Below are 21,781 nucleotides of genomic sequence, written 5' to 3' on the forward strand. Positions count from 1 at the left end.
CACCCGATGCCACAGTTACTGGTATAGTCAGGATCCTGAGCCCAATCTCACAGTTAGAGAAAGTTCATTCAATCTTTCTAAGGAAGCAAAGTGTTTGAAGTGCTTTAGCTGTTCCTTTTGGGAAGAAAAAAAACAAACTGCATGATTACAAACCAGGTGCGAGGCCCTCAGAGGCGCGAGGCCCTTACACTTGGCACAACCCATGTTTGATTAATTAGTAATGGATGATTTGTTACCAGTTTAGTCTAATATTTGTTACTAGTTCAGAGTTAAAGACTCATGAAGAAAGTGGTCAGTGTGATTGATTCACAGATATTCAAGATCTAATCATTACTTAATGATTCATTAATATAGGATCTGCCAGTCTGTTCTCATTATCAATAAAATATATATATAGTCATCTATCAGGAATTATTAGGAAAAGACTTTTTAATGATTCATCAATTATCAAGTCGTTTCTGATTTGTACCTTACTCAATTCTCAATTAACTAATCAATAACTAATCATTAACTACAAAAATGTGATAAGTTACTTATTAATGAATTAGGCTGTTCTTATGAACCACATTGTAGCTATATAATACATATAAAAGTACTAAAAGTAATGCACTGCAATTCCTATGTACGTCACGCATTTATTACTTTTAACACAGTGACCGGTGTCACGTCTAGTCCCTGTGTCAAGTTTCTTTGTTTACTTGGTTTCATGTTTTCTGTTGGTTTTCCCATTTCCTGTTTTATTTTGAAGTCTGTCTTTTCTCCCTAGTCTTGTCTGGTTTTACTTCCTGTCTTTTGGTTTTCCCGCCCTTGTGATTGTCTGATGTGTTTCACCTGTTCCCCAGCCCTAGTGTCACCTGTCCATCGTTTCCTCATTAACCTGTGTATTTAGTCTCTGTGCTTCGTTTGTGTCTTGTGGGATCATTACATTCTGTCTGTGTGATGCATGTGTTGCTGTTCAGTGGTGTCAAGTTTTTGTTGAGTTTTTTTGTGTGGGGTACTGTGTGTGCCTGCTCATTCCTGGCTTCCTTACTTCTGGCCTGCGTGCTTTTAGAACCACTTGTAAGTTTTTGCTAATAAACTGTTTTCTGTACTGAACTGCATTTAGGTCCAAGCCTCGCTACTTACCTTCATGACAACCGGATGTTTAAGACCGTGAAAATTCTTTCTTTCTTTCTTTCTTTCTTTCTTTCTTTCTTTCAAGGGTGGAGCCAGGTGTCCAGCTGCTTCTCATCAGCCACAATCAACCTGCGCTTCATATACCCGGTTCTTCTTCCTCTCAGCGTCAGATCACACCCAAAACTTTCACAATTAGTCTTGTTCCAGCCAACTTTTGCTAGTTCTACATGTTTTTTCGACCTCTAATCCTGTTTCTTGTGGCATCAGTTTGCCGTTTGGACCTGACTCCTGCCACCACTCCACTCCTGCCAAGGACCCGTATTGGACTCTCAAGACTAGAAATCCCATTCTCTGGATCCAGCCACAAGCCTGCTCTGCCCCGCTCCTTTTTGGATTATTTTGGCTCTGCACCCTGGAAATCTGGACTTTGCACTCTTGAGTACATTCTAATAAACCTTGTTATCATTTACACTCCTGGCTCTCAGTACTGTCTGCATTTTGGGTTCTAATAGTCATTCCTCCTTAACAGTTTGTGTCCCTGAAGAAGTTGAGGGGAAAGCTAGGGATTTACGATATTGGATATTCAATGTGTCAAGAACACAAAGGCTCTCCTATTCTACTTCTGTCAAGTGTATAATGTACTCTAAGTCCAGTTTAACTCATATCTGTAAACAAGTTTGGATCATAGATCAATAACTAAGGAACAAAATGTTTAAGTTTTATAACCATCTTGGTTTTCCCTGGTTTGGTGAGGAAATTATCACTAAAGCAAAACTTGGAGACATGGCTTGTCACTAAAATGAGAATAGCTGGTCCACCTTAAAGCCAGCCCACCTTAAGTGAGCCTGTGCTGAAGTTGCCGCTACCTCTGTGGCTAAACCCTAGGGCTGAATCTAAACCCTTCATCAGGGTTGCCAATTGGGCTACTTAAGTATTGCAGCGGGTCAAATTGTTTTGTCCGCTGTTTGGGTAGACCAGACTCGGACACACACGACGTGCCCAGCACCTGTCTCACTAGCGAAGGCAGCAAACAGACTAGTACACACTTTACAATAAAACAAGTTAGTTTACGCATCAGTGAATTGGTGTACATGTTCAGAGATTTTTTTTATTAATGATAATCTAATTACACAAGGCAAATTTAGGACCCAGGTGAAATGGCTTTAGGGAAAACTGCTTTCAATGCTGGTACACTAAACGTGTATGGTGTTACTCTGTAGATATGACAATATATTTTACCATTCTAGTAATGCTGTTGGACTTTTAAACCAGTTAAGGGTTGGTGTAATATGTTTTGGCAGGAGAATATTTTGAGTTCTGGAGTTGGGAAGGTTTTATTGGCCGTTGGGCTGGTTTTGATTGCCCATAGGGCTGGTTTTGTCTTACAGACCTGGCAACCCTGCCCTTCACTTTTTTTTTAACCAGCAGCTAGCAAGCAAGACATGAGAACTTAGCTTGGGTTTTGAGGAGTAGTAGCATTTATCCACCAACAGAAAAACTGCACTGCTACGTTCACAGCTAACTTCATATTCACCGACACACACCTCCCTCTTTTTTCTCTCTCTCCACACTTTCGCCAACATGTGTGCTGCAGCTGACACTGTTTGCGTTTAGGCTGCTTGCTAGTAGCTTGCTCCTGATATTGTTTGTGAACTCCTGGATGGCGGTTCTTCATATACGTGATCAAATTGGTGGTGTTGAAGGACTTGACACGGCGTCCTCCTTGCATTACTTCCCAGCCCGGTCTCACGGCAGTTCGTGTAAATGTGACGTTATTTTAATCTACTGATACGTGTTCAGCACGAAAGTGTGAAGTAATGTATTTCAATGGGAAGCATATTGTGGCCACAGCACGAAAATGGTAGGGAGTAATATAAAAAGCCGAAAATCCGCGTAGGGAGGTTGGTCGGGGTGGTGGATGGGTCAAACAACACAAGACTTTCACCCGGGCGAGCGGGGATCCCGTCCCCCGTAGCCGTCTTCCGGCGTGTAAGACACCCTTTCCCCCTAAGGTTTCTCCTAAACCCGTAAAACCATTTGGCCTCTAGCAGAAAGGGGGGGAGGGACTAATAAGTTGTTAATGTTCAAATTCTTTGGCTAAGTCCTGGATCTTCACAATCCTACCTACAAGCACCTTTAAGCAGACCGGTGTTTTAACCCAAACAACAAACTTCTTTCTAATCTTAACTTGTCATTTATGTGCCTAAACTTAACTGTCACGTTGCCGCATGACAGTCAACTTGTCGCCATACCTAACCAGTTGGTTGTTGTTGGAATTGTTGTGCATGAATTTTCATACGTTCATGAGAATGAGTTGAATGGTTCACTAACAATTAGTTCCACATTCGATCCTCATTTGTTTCCTGGTAACTACTCAAATTGTGTGGCATTCTTTGTAAAGTGATACCCATGTGATTTGTAAAAAAAAAAAAAAAAAAAAAGGTATGTGTGGATGTGTCTGGAAAACCTCCTGTTGCTAAATGTTGGCTGTTCAGCCAGGCTTAGTGGGCTAAAACATGTACTTGATACTGATCCAGGACCTTTGTAGAATGTCATCCAAATCATTTGTGAGACATATTCACAAATTACAAAACCTAAAAACACCAGAAAAAGCTTTTGTGTAGGTGGAATCAGTATAGCAGCATACCCTGTAAAATAGATATAATGGCATAGACAAGGTGATGTCAAGACTGTACAGTGTTCAGTTAATGTAGGAATCCTCTCTGGAGCTTCAACTGTAAATTGACCCAGTTAAAGAGAAGTTCAAAACCTTATGTAGAAAGACTTTCCCTGAAGTGTCTTAGCATGTGCAGGAAAGCATGTTAAAACCCACCCTGGTGAATCAGACCATGTTAGTGAATCACAAATGCATCCCATGAGCAAAGAAATACCCACTGCAGTGATGAGTACATCTTATTCGTGTGGAAATAAGATGTCAAACTCAGGGACATCAAAACATGCATTAAAAAGCTTTTTTCTGGGCCATGGTCTTGGCTAAATCCTTCAAAGCCTTGAGAAATGAGACAGAAATTTCCCAGTCAAAGTCAGTGTATTAAACTCAAATCACAGGCAGAAAGTCACTTATATCTTTATGACTTTTTAAAATCCATCCATGGCCACTTTGGCCAATTTCCAAATCAATGACAAACCAAATAAAAGTAAATGAAAACTGAAAAATGATATAGCTTCTGCATATATTAAAGGATCAACTATTTCTAGTATTACCTTCCCAGATGGGTTGAGCTTAAGGCAGAAGACCTCTGGTTTCTAGGTCAATTTAGTGTAGCCTGGCTCACAGCAGGTGATTAGCCTTCATTATACAATATACTTCATTCAAAGTCGACAAACAAAATGAAACTATGAAAAGCCGTTTTGGGTCGTCTTTCCACTTTTCCAACCATCACAACTCTAGTTTTGTGTAAATATGTGAAAATATGTTGGCTCTATACACGCTAAAAATATTGCTTTTTTTAAATAGTCTGGTGGGTTTAGCGCTAGCGACTTCAGAGCTGTTTCTGGTTAAACAAAAGAGGTTTTAAAGGTCTATCTCTGAAGGGATCCTTCCCATAATGTTGTCAGACACTTCTATACTGAGTCTGTCAGTGGCAAAACAAGCACTTTCGTGAAGGTTGGACAATTGCCCTATTAACTTACATTGTAGCTTGTTTCGCCGCTGCCAGCTGCAGTGATCTTGCTTAATACTGGACCAATGTCAAAGACTGTTGTTCGCATCAGTCACTTAGACACAAAAACATAGGAAAATAGGGTCCAGTTTAAAAAAAAAAAAAAACAGTAGTTACCCTTTAAGTCTTATAATGGTGACAAGGACAGAGGATTGACAATCAGGACTATCCCATTTTTAATTAGGATGTCAAGCTACACTCATGCTGGCTAAACAGCCAATATAAATTAGTGGAAATATTTGTGTGTGGAGTAGAAGCGAGTGTATGTATTTGTGGGGTCTCTGCGTTTATGCCACTACCCTCTAACACATCACAACAGACCGGTAAGCATAGTCCTTACAAACATAGAGAAACATGTCATGCTGCAGACTAGACTGTAACCAAACTCATTAAATTAGCTTGAGCTTAACGTCGCAATGTGTTTTTGTATTGGGGAAAGAATGGTGGATTTTGGCTGTCTGTAGCAGAGCAGAAACAGTTGGCTGGTACAGTACCTGGCTTCAACTCCTCTCTACTCTCCTCCACTAATTTACATACAAGGTAAGAATTCAGGCAAAGACTGAGGCATGGTAATGAGGCAAGTAAGTCAGACTCACAAGGGATACTACAGCTCTGTCCTTATCCTCCTGACTCAGATACACACATTCAGAGACGAAAATACAATTAACTGCACTCAAACTTATTAGACTGTGACAATCCAAGTACTGGTTTGTAAAAATCCATTAAACTCCAACAGGCTGTGTTCTGTATGCTCATGTGTGTCTGTGTGTGAGTGCAAGGCAGTGAAGTAAAGGGCCAAACAGAGAAATTAGAGCAGTGAGCAAATCCTCACTGTTATACTGCCTTTTAGCTTTATAACAAATCTGAGCCCTGGATCAGACAAATGGCCTATTGCACCACAGTTTTGCACTCACAAAAGTGTCAGAATATTGAGGAGATGTAATGGTCAAAGTGGAGTTCTTCCTTGATTTTGCTTTTAAATGTTTTTTGGTGTGACAGCTAGTTGACATGCACTGGCCCCTAACAGTAGAAAATGCTGATATATTGGTTGATTAAATGTATCTCTGACTCAGACTTTTTGTTCATTCTTCTGCAAATAAAGTATAAATGAGTTTCAACCCTGGCAATTTCACTTGTTTTCATTATAAACAAATAGTATATTCAAATGCAATACACATTTTCTATAGGCTCAGTCTGCCACTTTTCTTTTTAAATTCCAGTGCTAGTTCCATGGTATCAGAATTTTGGATAGTCATCATGGAAATATAAATTGGTCATGTGACAAGGATGGGGACAATTGGCAAAATTAAAGCACTATAGCCTAATGGATGGGGGGGGCAATCATATTTCAGTGGGCTGGTGCCACCCCTTGCCTCCCTTCTAGCACCGCCCCTGGTCTTTTATGCCCACTGCCAACTTTTTAAAAAAAATTTCTCCCACAATACCTGAGTAGGGCAACTACAGTATAGCTATGGTTAGGGAAAGATTGTGATCACAGCCAATAAACTATGGTTACGGTATTGTTAGGGAAGGCAACTAAATCACTTAAGATCAAGGGAGACAAAAAAGAGAGGGAGGTAAGAATTGTACTTAGCGTTGTGATCAATGAGTCATAACCAAAAATTACCAAGGCAGACTATTTTGCAAAAATTAAAAAGACTTTAATAAATGTGTTTTGACTCACAGTCTTCTTTAGGGCATGTAAAAACAAGTGACAGCTCACAGATATATCAAGGCTGGTGTCAGCTGCCAGGTAATCAGGGTAGAACTGGTTGATTAACAGCAAGTCCATCATAAATCTGAAACTGACGGCTGGTGTAGATGTAAACACATCCTTAAGTAGTGTATCGCCTTCAACGATTTTCCAATAATTGTTGATGATTTGCTTGTTTTCACAATGTATAGCTTTTATTGTTCTCACCCTTGGGACAGCAGTAGCTCAGGCGGGGATTTGGCTTGGGAACCTAAGGGTTACTGGTTCAAGTCCCCGTACGGACCAATAATGGAGTCTGTACAGAGTGTGTTGGTAGCTGGAGAGGTGCCAGTTCACCTCCTGGGCACTGCTGAGCCCCCAACTTCAACTGCTTGGGGCAGCCCCCTCACTCTGACATTTCTCCATTAGTGCCATGTAGAAGGTGCATGTGTGTAATGTAATAACCCAGTGTAAAAATGTAATATCCCCTTGGGGATCATTAAAGTCTTCTTCTTCTTACCGGGAGACAAAAATGTGCTACAACCGCCACAAGGCTTTTTCAGGTGTCGTAGATGTCATCACCGTGACACAAACTAACAGCTTCAAAAGGTGTACACTCAAATGAAACCTACAGTATACAATAAAATGATGTATTAACTGCAATACCACTGATGTAGTATACCATCTACAACAAGGAATGCCATTATATTCAATATTAAATAAATTTATACATAAATGAATAAATATGCAGAAATACATCCTGAAATAAACAAATGAGGCAATAAGTTTATAAATAACTATAAATATATAAATGAGTCAATATAGTTTATTTTAGGGGACTTTTATTTCATAATGTCACATTTATTTATTTCAGGGGACATTTATTTCATTATGTCATATTTATTTATTTCCATCTCTATTTCTGTTTCTTATATTCAAATGAAGGGGCGTGGCTCTCTCGCCGTGAAGATAGTGGATACCAGCTCCGGAGATAGACTTTCAGTTCACGGCTGTAACGTGCCAAGGTCGGATCCCAGCAAACTTCTTGTTGCTGCCGCTACGTTTTGCTGATCCGGCGGAGAATCGGGTGGTTTGGGATCAGATCATGGGGATCAGACCTTCGGTGCTGGGTCTAGCTGCTGCCATTTTCATCAAGTAGCAGCTAGCTAGCAAGCTAGAAGCTAGCCACCAGCACGTTGCTGACTCTTGTCCATATTCCGAGCGGGTGTGACCCGCTCTCATCCTTGCGAAGCAGTCTCAGCGGCAGGCACCGCACTAGCTGGGAACCAGATGAAGTGGGAATAAATAGAGAGGCAAATAAATAAATGTGACATTATGAAATAAGTCCCCTGAAATAAATAAATGTATTTTAGGATGTATTTCATAGGCATATTTATTTATTTATGTATTAATTAATGTATTTAATCATGTGGCTATTTCTATGTGGGGAGAACAAATAGTAAACTGAAAGAGAATCGCTGAACATAAATATGCCAGGCATGCAGAAAATAAAGACTACCCCATGACAGACTCACTCAAAGTAGTAGGTATTCAGGCCACGGAATTGCTAGGAGATAAAGTAAAGAAACTGTCATACTTTCTGGAGCTGGCTGCCAATATTAAAGGGGTGATAGAATGATTATATAGGGTATTTTACACTGTTCCTTAAGGTCTCCTAATAGGGTATGTAACATTGGTTGGGCTGAAAATTGCCCAAATGCTATTTTATTAGGCCCTTAACTACCCTGTGAATATGGCTCTATTTGGAACAAGAGCTTGTTCAAGAGCAAATATGGTATGCTCATGAATATTTAGATGAGCTGCGCGCTGACTGGTTTGAGCGAACCCCATAGAAACACATTGGAGACGAGACAGCAGGTCTCATATTTCAGACACTGCAAAGTTATACATTGTTTGTCGGGCTATTTCGTTATTAAATTCACTTCTGAGACTTTTTTAAGCGAGAAATTAACTATATAAAGCTCAAATATGGGCCGCTTTATGAAAATTGATGGCTAATTGCAAATTTAGTAAGACATGTCGGACTTTAGGAGCTCCACACAGTCTGACGAGAAAGCGGCAACCTCCATACCCAGTTAAAGTCACCGGTTCTCGGTTACTGGACGACCGGGGCTCGGGGCTCCGCGGAGCTCCGGAGCTGCAAGCTAGGCTATGTGTCCCATTTAATCCTATGGGAAAAGATCGTTGCTACACTTTCAGCATAACTTTCGTATATTTACAGTTTGAATTTCGTCACGCCACTTACATAACATGTACCCCAAGGTCTTATAAAGCTAACTATGGTGTCCAATTTGAATTTAATGAATTTTTGTGAACATTAGGGATTTCGTTAACTGCTACTGTCCCTTCAATCCTATGAATCGCGGCTAGCTGCAGGCCCTGGAGCTTCATCAGGGCCTCGGCATTTTGTAGTCCAGTAACCCAGAGTATGGAGCGCCGCGGGCTTCCCTTCGTGACGGAGATCCAGCTAGCTCACAGCGAGCCGGAGTCTATGAAGTAGGACATGCCGGGCGGCGAGGCAGCACCGGTCGCTGTCACGTAGCCTGCTGAGCTCCTGCTGAACTGCAACACACAGTCGGACAAAATTTGCAATTAGCCATACATTTTCGTAAAACGGCCTATATTTGACCTCTACATAGTTGATTTCTCGCATAAAAAAGTCTCAGAAGTGAATTTAGTAATTAAATAGCGGACCTCTGGAGATCTGCATGACCTAGCTAGATTCAGAAGACTAAGCTGACCTCAGGTCAGTGGTGTAGCCTATGCAAATGTTGGGGCGTGACAAAGACTTTGATTGATGGATTTGGGATGCTGACGTCAGCTTCCAGCTTTGTTGAGATTCGCCCATTTTCAGCGGCAGTTTCAAAATGTGAGATTTGCAGAGGATAGGGGTATCAATGGGATTTTGAGCTTCTATGTGTCCTATTTACCCACCGAACTGTCGTTATTCAACTATGACAAGGTAAAATCGGTTTTGCATTCTATCACCCCTTTAAACAATATTTTTTTTTCTATTTCTAACTGTACAAACACAAAAAGCTGTTAGATCATATGACCTTTGTAAGCTTTACAAAATATTTGTATGAAGTTTTGCTTAGTTTTTTTTTTTTTCTTTAGTAACCCCCTGGCTCGTTTAGAACGTAGACTGTTAACATGTACAGAAGATGTTGCTTCCTACTGTATATCCACATTCTTCAATAAAGCTTGATTTAAAAAAAAAAAAATCTTTGTTATTGTTGCTTCCATGTTTTCACACACCTGATGCTCTAGGCTACGCCCAACAGTTGGAGGCAGTTATGCAACAAGTTGTTATGCCAAACGACAATATAACAGAAGAAGAACACGCATAGACAGTGAAGCACATGAACGCTGCCAGTCGGAAAAACAACGTAATCACGGGGGTGGTCCCTGATATTCCCAGGTGGCATGAACGGACCATAAGTTCCCAGATCCAAGGCCTTACCACTTCCTCTTACCACAGAGCTTCCTGTCATGCTGGTTTTAGTTGGTGAACTACTCTTTGTTGTTGGCTGTTATTTGTTCATGCATTCCAGTTATCTGAAGCTTGTAGGGGGTTCTCTGCCATTTGTTTTAACCTCTGTTTCTCTGTTTTGTGGACAGCTAGGAAGGTCAGTACTGTGTGTTTTTGTTTGAGTCTGTAGTTCAGTTGCTATTTCTTTCCAGAGGCCTGTACTACTAATATCAAGATCAACATGCCCTGGATTTATTTCAGTTACCCGGCTTCACTAACCGTAACAACCGCGGTCCTGTATAAGCTGTGTCACGACGGTGGTTAACAACTAGTTCAATCAACCCAGGGTTTCCCAATCCAGCGACGGTGTTTGCACAGCATGACCAATCGCAAACATCTACCAGAGCTGCATATTTTACGTAAGAAGAGCAAACTATAATTCTACATAAATATGAAGAACACAGCCATGGTTTTGCAGGCAAAATGCAATACAGTCACTGCTTCCTAAAACAGGAGGAAAGCCGGCAAAAAAATAACCGACGCTGTAGATGCATAAATCACAACGCTTAATCATCAATATCACTTCACCATCAGTCAGGCACAAGATCTGACCATAATTACACTTGTCCTTTCCATAAACTGTCGTTGCTTTAGCCTATTATTCCAGTTGTAACCCTGGCAGTGGGAAGCGATTGTGAGAGCAAATAAAAAAATTATAATTCAAACCGATGTACGCATTGGCAACACGCGGCTCAACAAGCCGACAAATAGCCTATACGTAATTCCTCTTTTCAGCTGGTCTCTGTTTTAGATACAGAGTGAGACCTCTTTTCTTCTTCTTCTGTACTATCTTTGATTGCACTTGCACATGTGCAGTAGCTCAGATGTAGATCATGTCAGCTAGCTAGCTCCATAGACAGTAAAAGAAAGGCTGTTTCTACAACTTCGGTCAGTTACAAGGCAGGATTAGCTGGGAGACTTCTAAATGAAGGCGCACATGTAAGTAGTTCTTTTGTAGATTATGGTGAACTTGTGTGTGTTGTAGCAGTGCTTTGCTATTGAGAATGAGGTAGCATGCTAGCGTTAGCATGCTAGCGTTAGCATGCTAGCGTTAGCATGCGAGCTAATGGTTGCGGTTAGCCTGCTCGGATTTTTTGTATGTGTGTGGAAGCACCACAGACACAACATAACACCCCAAATCCCAGAAAAAGTGATTTTTTCATAATATGGGCACTTTAATGTCACCAACTGTTGTTTAGTACCCTTTTTTTTTCTTTTCTTTTTTTACTTTCTTAAAAAGTATCGGTTCAGGCACCGTTAATTATGTATGCGATTCATTTCGATTAATTAATTACAGAGTATGTAATTAATTAGATTCATTTTTTAATCGATTGACAGCCCTAAATAATATATTGTAAAATAAACTGATTATTACGCTGCCCTGAAATGTCTCGACAGTTAGCTTATTGGTTTTCTGGTTTTCTCTTCTTTAGAGGTTTGGGTTAACGGTTTATGTTATGTCTTAACTTCTCCTAGACATAAACTTAAAGGTCGTAACGTTTGCCATTTCCAGCGTGTAGCTTGCTAGCCCGAAGTTTGTTGTTGTTTCCTTTTATCAAAGGGATTTTAAGAACGGCAACACACAGAGAGGGGAAGGTGAGGGACAAAGCCTGACATTGCACTGGATTTCAGGCTTCATCCAGGAAATGTACTTCTGTTGATCCAGACTACTACTTCCCCATATGTAATATTTACATCATTTAAGCTGTTTATTTGAAAATCAAACGGACACGTGATGAGTAGACCTGTTAAATAGCCAGCAGCTTTGCAGATTGAAGTACTTTTCAGCAATAGTTGTTTACAATTTCATGATTTTTATTATACAAAACTTAGTGACTTATATAGGAAAAAAGCTCAAACCTCTGCTTAAAGACAGTGACTGTTATTTTGCCTTTATCCGCCAATAAGAAGTCTATTATTTTACTATTGTTTTCAACCGTACACGCTTGTTAAGATCTGAAGTTCTGTGCATGTACAAGTTCTCTCCACTTCTCTCCTGCAGCACAACTGCATCTATCAGCCTCACTGCAGTTAAGCTGCACCTTCAAAGCAATCGACGTAATGTAAATGCACAAAGGAGCTCTACATTGTAGGATTCAATTATGGTATGCATTTCACTTGTTTATTGAGTTCCTTTTCTTCTCTTTCAGGTGCAGTAATATTCACAGTGCTATTTGAAGCACCAGGAGACTGGATGTTATGTTCTGACTTGTGTATTCTTTAAAATAGGATTTAACGTGAGAGCAATACAGCTCCACAGCATAAATCAAACCCTACAGAAGATACAAAACCACATGTACTGTAGAAAGAGTTTTTTTGTGATTGTTGTGAGCAAAAATCCTTGATTATGCGGCACGTTTTCTTAAAAAATGCAATGGAATATGTGGGATATTTATGCAATTTTATGCAAAAATTGCGGGAACTTGCAAAAATTGCAGGAACTTGCAAAAACTGTGGTTTCATCATGGCTTCATCGTGGGGTTTGCAGCTTTTCGATCATGTTCACGTCGCGTAATTACGTCATTTCATAACGTTCCCATGGCAACAGGGGAAAATGGCTGCTCTTGTGTGAAGTAAACGCAACATTTTTCAACTTTCTGCTAAGATATGTGACTTTTTTGCAACAGAAACGGCAATTTATGTGGCGAAAGTGCGGCGTGTTTGAAAAAATGTGGCCTCCGCCATAGGCGGCGATTTATGTTTTCCTTCGTGGGTGCTCACGGGCGCACACCGTTTAAAAAAAAGTAGTCCAAAAATGTTTGCATTTCCAGTGTTTCCTCTAGAGTTTTTTTTCAGCGGGGAGGAGGGGGGTGTTGCACGGAGTATGGGCTTATCTGCTAATAGGTACTGTCCGTTACCTTAAAACCATCCAGAAAATAGACGGTACCGTAGGGTGATTTAACGTCACCGCTCATTTTACACATAGTTTAACAACAAAACAAAACGCTGAGTGAACATTACTAGCTACATTTTTCATGTTGGTTTTGAGCGGTATGCACCCCCACTAACCTGGAAAACGGTTTTAAATCAGTAACGTTACTACAGCGTGTCGGAGGAATACACACAGTCTCCTGCAGCGGCAACTCTTCAGAGGCAGAGGGGCCATCACAGCAGTGTGGCTAACGTTAGCTTCTCATCTAACGTTCGTCTCATCTGGGGTCTGATGAACAGTAAATTCATCAACTTCAGTGTCCACAATGCTATTTTCCAATAAACTGTAGCTGACATATTTCACGGGCGTGAGTGCGGATTTCATGTCGCGGATTTCGTCGCTGTTTATCACTTATTGAGTGAAGTAGTACTCGCCCTGTTGTTTATTTGGTTGCCATAACTTCGCGAGTGATGACGCCCTGTCACTGTTCCAGTTGCTCTGCTCACCCTAGGGGGAGAGAGCGCGGATGACAGTTCGCTTGAGTTCAGTAGAGCAGACGGCGCTACGAGTTTATGACTTTTCATAAACAGCTGAAGGAGCGGTGGTGCGCGGTGTACATAGCGGAAACCCTGTTGTGCGTCTGTCCTATTTCTGATACCGTGGCGCTGGAAATTTTACTGTGTGTATACACGCACTGTATAGTGGGGGGATGGAGCGGGGTCACTAAAGAGGCGTTTTCATCCGAGAGACGCTGTGATTGGTGGATAGGATATGGAGCAAGGGACTGACAGCGACATAACCAATCACATTATGACAGACGCTCCACTTAGCACCAACTGCACTTTTTATTTTTAAAATGTATGTAGCCTACTGGCTGTCTGGCACATGTGGGTGCTCGAGCCCCGGAGCACCCATGGTATCGGCGCCTATGACCCCCGCATAAATATGCGGACATTGGCAGATTATGCATTGAATTATGCGATCGCATAATCGCGTTTTTCTGGAGGGACTGACATGAGGGAAATAGCTTCACTGTGCAGATGTTTTTGTGCTTTACCCACAGTATCATACGACACATTCATCGTAATCAGCGTCTTTGTGTGCTATCTAATGAATAACCAGATGACATGCTTCCTTTAACCCATACTGATTCATTCTACATTCTGTCTCAAGTTACTGCTGTGGAGAAATAATGAGCACATAGATAATCATTTCTGCCACTCAATAGTAGGAGCATTACATTTACTTTGGGCTTGCAGCTAGCACCTCTATGTCATGTAGTCTGATTTCAAAGGAAAATTCCGATTTATTTCAAATTTGGTCTTCAGTTTTTGGATGTGGCCATTTGTTTATCTATTGAGGTGACATTTTACTTAATTGCCGAGATCTAGGAACATGGTGATATTGCTACAAGAAAATGTGATGGGGCAAGGAAGGTGCAGTCACACAATAAACCACTTTATTTGGAAGTAAAACCAAAATAACCGTAATATTCCCTCAGTAAAACTGTACGTACTGGAAACTGGATACATTTGTGATGGAGATTAGCACTGACTGCAATTATTTATCAAAAAGTTACCTACTATACTCAGTCATTTCCTGCATTCTAGTTGCATGGCTCTAGGGATGGCAATGATAGCCAGTCTGGAATATCTCGGCAACTTTTGGATGGATTGCCATGGAATTTAGTACAGAAATGAATGTCCCAAGCAGGATAAATTGTAATAACTTTGATGATCCCATCACTTTTTATTTAGCTCTATCATCAGGTCAACATTTCAATTTGTGCAATACTTTGGTTTATGATTAAATACATGCATAACTAAGGTACTGTACTTTGTGTCTAGTGCCACTGTAAGTAAATGTTAGCATGCTAAACTAAGATGAACATGGTAAACATTATTCCTAAACAAAAGCATGTTAGTATTGTCACTGTTAGCATACTGATGTAAGTATTTAGCTCTACGCACCTGTGCCTCAGAACAGCCTCACAAAACCACTAGCGTGGCTTTGGACTCTGTATCTTGCCCGTGCAGGAAGAAAAAAAACTTCAGAAACAAAATATTGAATGGCTATGAGCTGGATCAGTGATTTATTGTGTGGTTATTTCTTGTTTCTTGTTTCTGGACTGCTTGCTGAATGTTTTTTTAATCTGTTCAGATTATTTTGTTCTTGTTTTTGTCTAGAAGAGTTGATTTGTTCAAGACGACTGAGTTAAACATGCACACTGATGGATGCGATGCTGATGAAAAATTAAGAGGGGGTAGGACAAGAAAAGTTCCCAACATCTCCCTACCCCTTTTGAACATGAACAATATCATTTGAGTTGCTTATTTTTTGCATATATATTGCTGAGGATCTCGTTTGTTTTTATTTTTTCTTGCTCATAAGTTTAACCTTGTGTTTGTATTTTTTTTAACATGTTCAATAAATTGACTAAATACAATAGAGAGGTAGTTATCAAATCCTGCACCAACTACCTTGAGAAGTAAATTCAGTCTAAATAGCCATGCTGGAGTTGGATCCAGAATCTCACAGCACTTTTCCTGCCAACCGCAATAAACTTCAAATATTAATTGAAATGACAGCCATGCAAATTATGAAATTACAAAGAAGTTTATTTTGATGTTGATCCTGATCCTTATGATGTTGAATGGTGCCTCAATCCATTAGGGCAGGCCCAGTCCTGACGGCTCTGAACACACTTCTTGTTACCAAGGGTGATGGTTCTTTGTTATACATATCCCCGTCTCTCAGTCTTGCCAAATCAGCATCAGCTTTTAAGACATTTTTACAGTGTTTTGCTGTTTTTTTTATAAAATATTTTGTTTTAGCAATCTTTCATAGTCCTTTGTTCTTTTATTATTGTGCATTCTTTTTTGCATTGAAAAGCACTTTTTTTTTTAAGTGGCATGCCAATTTTGTTTGCCAAGTTTGTATTTTTCTACCTTGATTGATTACTTTTCTACAAAGCATGATAAGATTCTTAAGTTCAGTGATGACTGTGATGATATTTTGACTCCTGGTGATGATGTTTCCACCCTCTGACTTCATGTCTCTACCAGCAGTATTGACGCTATGATCTGTGAGGATGACATTTTTGTCATGTTTACCTGCTACAATCACATCAATACCAGCACTGATTACATGTCCACCCGCAGTGATGTCAGCTCTGGGCTGCAATGCCTGTGTCGATGACATTTCTTAACACTGAAATGAGTTTCCTAATGAGTGATCATGATAATTGCATGGGTGATAACAATTTAACCTGTGGGCACTAATGAAGTTATGTCATTAATTATCAAATACTCTGATGAAATGTTCCATCAAGACAGGCAAAGTGAAAGCAAAGAGAACCGAGACCCGAGGTGACAACACCATGGAGTGTGTCTGGACTTTTAGTGATTCAGATGTCATAATGAAAAAGTAGTATTGGAACTCTCCAATTCTGCAGTATAACCTATGTATATTCTGCTAATGCATATGTTCTTTACTTCTGTGAGCTTTATTGCAACTGTTCCACTGGAAGTAGCACAAGTAGTGGTTACTTGGTGAAGTCACAAACATTTGCAACATACTGGTCATATGAATCAACAGCAGATATGCGTGGCTATGCAGGAGGGCTGGTTTAAAAAAATCTCTAGAGACAATGATGATCACCATAGGAATCTATTATTGTTGTAAATCCAAGCTACACTTACAGTTGACTCAGTTAAAGGCAGATAAAACACATCAATGTAATGTAATGTAAAAATAATGGATGTATAATCACCCACTGGTTTGTGGACTGCCGCTTTGAAGCCAGCAGTTTGCGTTTTTGTTGTCGCCATCTTGGTATTTTAGAGCCAGGAGTGACAATATTTGGACAAAACGGCAAAGGTGGGTAGGATGACGAGTCTATGCCATTGTTGTGTATGGTTTCAATGGCACTATGCTAAGCTAAACGCTAAAGAGGGAAAAGTTGCCAATTTTTAACCCTTCACGACACAAGTCATCCAGCAAAGTTTTGCTGCCTGTTAAACATTGACCTCCAGCTACTGGTGCCATTCATCTGCATGTATGGCAGTACACAGAGCTCATTGGAAATCGGCTGACTTTCTCTTAAGTTACCAGCTATTGCTAGCACTAGCTACCTAGCTTGGTTGGCAGAACGCTGATCAAGACATTTTCTGGCGACCAAAATGTTCCAATTACCTTTGATGAAGTGAAAACACACAGTGAGTGGGTTAAAGTGTTAGATGAAAACATTGGCAACACCCAAAAACATTTTTAAATCTATTTTAATGTTTACACGGCCATGGATACGCATTGCTAAGTCTCTATCATGATTGACAGGTCGGCGTGTAGCCACGCCCTAAAGCATCCCCTGCTTTATCTTCTATTTTTAAATAAATAGGACCATAATTTACAAAATGAACATTTAGGGATCCATGGAACTCAACATTCACTTGTTTATTTTTGCAACTTAAACTGGAGTTGTTGGGAAATGAACCAGTCTGCCATTCCATGCAACCCCAGCCCTCTCCAAAATGGTCGCTGCTTTGTAGTCACAAGGAACAGCCACCAAACACACTCTCCCAGCAGACTCTACAGTTGTCACATCAAGGTGTGAAATGCTGTGACATCACCACCCCTATTAAAATGCAACAACTGCTATTGTTCTATCTCTCTTCTCTCACCTTGGTGGCCTACGAGAAAAATTCCAGTATAATTGCCTGCCGTTTTCAAAATCCATTCGCTTCGGGAAACAACAAAAAACCTTGGAGCTAGAAAATGACAGGGCAGGTTTTGAAGAAAATGTGGATCCTGCAATAAGGCAGGCCTGCTTGGTTCTTTCAGGGAATGATTTTAAAGATTTACAAAGAACATGTTTACGGCATTTACAATCTGACTGGGAGGTTTTGGGACCGATTGGTGGGGATTTGCTATGGACGAAGTACACGGCGTTACTTCAGTGGCCGACAGTGGCAAACGCACTGCAACTTAATGAAACACACGCAAATAGACAAAACAAGCAAATTAAGAAAACATCTTCATTAATTTGACAACAAATGCACAGTATTTAGCAAACGCGCTGCAAATACACACAACACAACCAAAATACACAAACGCACTGCAAATATACAACCCAAAAAACAGAAACGATGCTAAACTTACACTGGTAAGATCAAATTACGTTTTAACCATGTATCCAGCTAATTTAAATAGCTCACGTGTATTGTGTGAACAGTTAGCTTCATTTAATATTTTATGTGACGTTTTCTTTTACGGGGTGCAAATGTTCCACCAAAACAAGATCCTTCCCAAAACCATTTTGCAGAGGCAGTCAGGTTTAAAGAAATGCAAACAACCCAGAGGTTTTTTTTCTCCTATCGCAGAATGTATCCCTGGTGTAGCCAGACCTTACTTAAAAGCGCTGAGGAGATCTCGAATTGCGAGACTACTATAAGGCTCTCTCATTCATGTTGATTTAAACACAAATGGAAAATCACCATCACAAAAACAGGGGCCACATGCAGTAAATGCACTCATAAAAACACCCACACATACACACAGACACAGAGCATATGACTGGTACCCACTGTGCTGTAACCACAGATCTCGGAGTGTCTATCCTCGTAATGAAGTCCATTGTTGACTGAGCAGTACATATGCACGCTCAGCAAAAACCCCATCAACACTTTTATTTATTCCTGCTGTTGCTTGCTCTTTCTTGTCTGTTCAAGCTGGGATACACAAGCCATATTTTACACTATGCAGATGGCCAGTCCTACCATGAAGTTTGACTTGTTGCCGTCAGATGATTTATTCTATACCACGGATGGAGAATGGAAACTTTTATTCTCCAAGATGACAAGACATTTCTGTAGTTACTACTGAGGGGTTGGCCTTGCAAATATGATAAGATAAATTACATGCTGGTGAACAGCCTTGTGTAAATAAAGCCAAGATATGAAGTTAGATGGCATTTGTAGTTGCTCAAACCTGCTACCTGTACCATTATCACCCCATTTAGACTTCAGGATGGAAAGAGCTTCTCTGGGCTGATCAATCAAACAGCACCTTATACTGTAGGTTCTATATAATTAGGGGCCCTTTCTTAATGTCACTTTAACGTGTCAGGAAGAAAGATTACTTATTTTAATGTACTTCAGTGTAGTCTATATCAATGACGTTTATTTTCCGGGATTGTTCAGGTGCCGCCGGAAATTCCGCCGGATGTCCCTAATGAGGTTGATTTATGAGGACTAACTGCTCCTCAGATCTCTGCAGGGTAAATAGACTATCTGTCCTATCTGAGTTTTCTGTTGCACAACTAAAACAACTTTTGAACGTACACATGTTCCTCCAAAACAAGTTTCTTTCCGAGGCTATTTTGCAGAGGCACCGTTGCTTTGTGCGGCACTTAGCACTGCCTAAGACGATTGTGATTGGCGTAAAGAAATACCAATAAACCAGAGCATGTTTTTCTCCCATCCCAGAATGCTGTGTGGACTAGCCAGACCCTCCTCCGCAGCGCTGAGGAGGAAGGTCTGGCAATGCAAGAGTAACTTCAGTGTAACTTCAGTTGCTATTATAACAGGGCGCATCAGCGCCTTCACCTTCTACGGACCCTTAAGAAAGCACAACTATGTCCTAGAATTCTATCAGACTTCTACCGCTGTACCATTGAGAGCATACTCACAAACTGCATCTCTGTATGGTATGGCAACTGCAATGCTGCTGATCGCAAGGCACTACAAAGAGTAGTGAAATCTGCCCAAAAGACTATTGGCTCCCAACTCCCCTCCATCCACAACACATATCATAAACGCTGTACAAACAAAGCCAAAACCATTGTCAAGGATGCCACCCACCCAAACCATGGTCGTTTCACCCTACTTCCATCTGGCAGGTGATACAGGAGACTGTGTTCCCGCACCAGCAGGCTCAGGTACAGCTTCTTTCCAGAGGCTGTAACTCTGCTGAACAAAACTTCACCTCCTGTCTAGTAGAGATGTTCCTACTATCCTAAGGCTCCGATACTGCCTAAAACGCTGGTATCGGTATCGGGAAGTACTTGAGTCCATGCACCGATCCGATACCACGTAAGAAAGTCCTAAAGAAAATCTACATTAAAGTAGTTTATTTATGTTCTTTTTCCGTTATAACGGATTGTCAAACTGGATAATAAAAGAAAGTTCTGTGGCGTTCATTGTTTGTGTTTGTTCATGTTTGTTCACAAAGAGTTTAACCTGAGCCAGACTGACAACAATGATAGAAATCATATCACATCCATTCAGGGATAGTAGTATACAGTTGTTAAAACATAATAAAATATATGACACACTGGTATCGGATCGGTACTCAGTATCGGCCAATACGCAAATTAAGGTATCAGAATCGGTATCGGGAAGCAAAAAATGGTATTGGACCATCTCTACTGTCTAGCACTGTTTACTTTTTACTTCTGCATTGTTTACCTGTTTGCATTTACTCCTGCACTGTTTAATCAATGCCCTTGCACTGCTAACACCCAAAACTGCACAATGTAATCTGGAAAACCTGTATTTATCTAACTATACACTGTTGTACATAATTAATCTCTATCATCTACATAACTGCACAGAACACTGTACTCAACCTGCCCTTTGGTATTTAATGCTACTTTTGCACTTCTGGTTGGATGTCAACTGCATTTCATTGGCTCTGTACTCTGCTAAATGACAATAAAGTTGAATCTAATCTAATTTTACAAAGACAGATGCATCAACATATTTTAAGCATCTGGGTAGAACACTTCTTAAACAACCTACTAAGGTGATTTATGCAATCAGATTTGTTTGTAGTGCTCTTTGGTTGCATTTACACTTTGCTTTCTTGATTGTCCTGAGACACATAAACAGACTAACAGCATGTTTACTAGGGATGCACCGAATCCAGATTTTTAGGGTTTGGCCGAATACCGAATCCACTGGTTAAGATTCTGCTGAATCCGAAAACGAATACTGAATCTTACTCCCATCCTCAGTCCATTAACACAGTAAACATATTAATGAAGTAAACAATGTCCACAGCCTCTAAAATAGTTAAATGTAACAACTTAATGTTGAATTCACACGCTCTTTTCACACCGTAGGAAAGCACATCGCTATCGCCAGATGAGTGACAATTTTGTTTGGCAAATTTTCACTAACCAGTGTATGATGAAGGCATGTTGGGTGGGTGAAATTAGAAAGCTAATGTTAGCTAACCAGCAGGCGGCCGTGCGGTCGCTCCGCTCCCACTGTAGGGAGACTCATTTGCCGAGAGAACAGCTGACAACCTGGGAGAGGCACTGTCTGATTAAGTTTTTAGCTTTGACTGTCCTTCCTTTGCCGTACCTGGGGTTGCTGTGTTTTGGCGTTCTGGCCCAGTTCTATCTGTGGCTCGTATTCTTTCGGATGTTTCATGCGCAGGTGTTTTGGCAGCGGCGATGTTGTGTGTTGTTTGGGGTCCTTGCCGCCGCGGGACAGGTCGGCATTGCGGGTTGGACGTGTGGCTCGGCTTGGGTCGCCTTCTTTTGGCTGGGGGTGCTGCTGGACGCCGCCTTTTCTGCTCGTGAGTTCCATTTTCACTTTCTGACAGCCTACTGCATTGAACGGTCCACCTATATTACGTCGACCAGCGTAGCGCACACAGTGCAAGCGCAGGGTTCAGTTCGGCGGAAAAAAATTCTAAGGTTCGGCAGAAACCGAACCCTACCAAAAAGCCCAATATTCGGCCGAATCCGAACCCGAATCCTGGATTCGGTGCATCCCTAATGTTTACACAGGAGGCGCTTCACCTGTGTTTTTTAGCCATCCGCCTCACCTGCGAAGAAACAGATACTCCTATTTTATTCG

General features: G+C 40.8%; 1 protein-coding gene and 1 long non-coding RNA gene across 2 annotated transcripts in view; one reads left to right on the forward strand and one right to left on the reverse strand.

The window, feature by feature from the left end:
* Positions 1–21,781, reverse strand: part of LOC116058719 (inactive N-acetylated-alpha-linked acidic dipeptidase-like protein 2) — a 457,605-nt gene that overhangs the window by 406,478 nt on the left and 29,346 nt on the right. The gene's annotated exons all lie outside the window — the stretch shown is intronic.
* LOC118496229 lies at positions 838–1,585 on the forward strand. The gene is made up of 2 exons (XR_004898747.1): positions 838–1,059; positions 1,202–1,585. It is a non-coding gene; the product is annotated as an uncharacterized LOC118496229 (long non-coding RNA).

This window comes from Sander lucioperca, chromosome 11 (genome assembly GCF_008315115.2).
Source record: "Sander lucioperca isolate FBNREF2018 chromosome 11, SLUC_FBN_1.2, whole genome shotgun sequence".
NCBI lineage: Eukaryota > Metazoa > Chordata > Actinopteri > Perciformes > Percidae > Sander > Sander lucioperca.